Genomic DNA, 483 nt, shown 5'->3' with positions numbered 1-483 from the left:
GAAAATTTAGGCAGACAATTTTTTTCTTTCAAAGCGCACGTGTTTTTTAATGTATTTCTTAATACAATTTTTATGAAATTATTATTTAGGTGCCGGAGATTTCATTTTTTAGGATTTTTCGTTTACCCCTTTCGGGATTTTTCAGCGGTGCCATATTTTTATACCTTCTCTTAAAATTATGTAATTTTTCAAAATAAAAAGTCAACATTTCCAAACATTTTAAAATCATCAAAAGTATCGATTCTCTTTTAAATTATTTCAAATCTTTTTAAATTATTTAAAAAATTTTCGGAACTTTTAAATGTCTTTAAAATTGATTACCATTTTTCCTAACATTTTTGTAAAATCCTGTTCTTTAAGAATCAAAATGAAATACTTTTACCTTGGACAGAGAGAAATAGCGAGTCACAATGCATTAGAAATATCAGTTGATAAAAACATGGCGCCCCCTACTCGCCCGTTTACACCTGATGGTCTTTTGAT

This window comes from Belonocnema kinseyi, chromosome 3, assembly GCF_010883055.1.
Source record: "Belonocnema kinseyi isolate 2016_QV_RU_SX_M_011 chromosome 3, B_treatae_v1, whole genome shotgun sequence".
Lineage (NCBI taxonomy): Eukaryota > Metazoa > Arthropoda > Insecta > Hymenoptera > Cynipidae > Belonocnema > Belonocnema kinseyi.
This window is presented reverse-complemented; position numbering follows the sequence as displayed.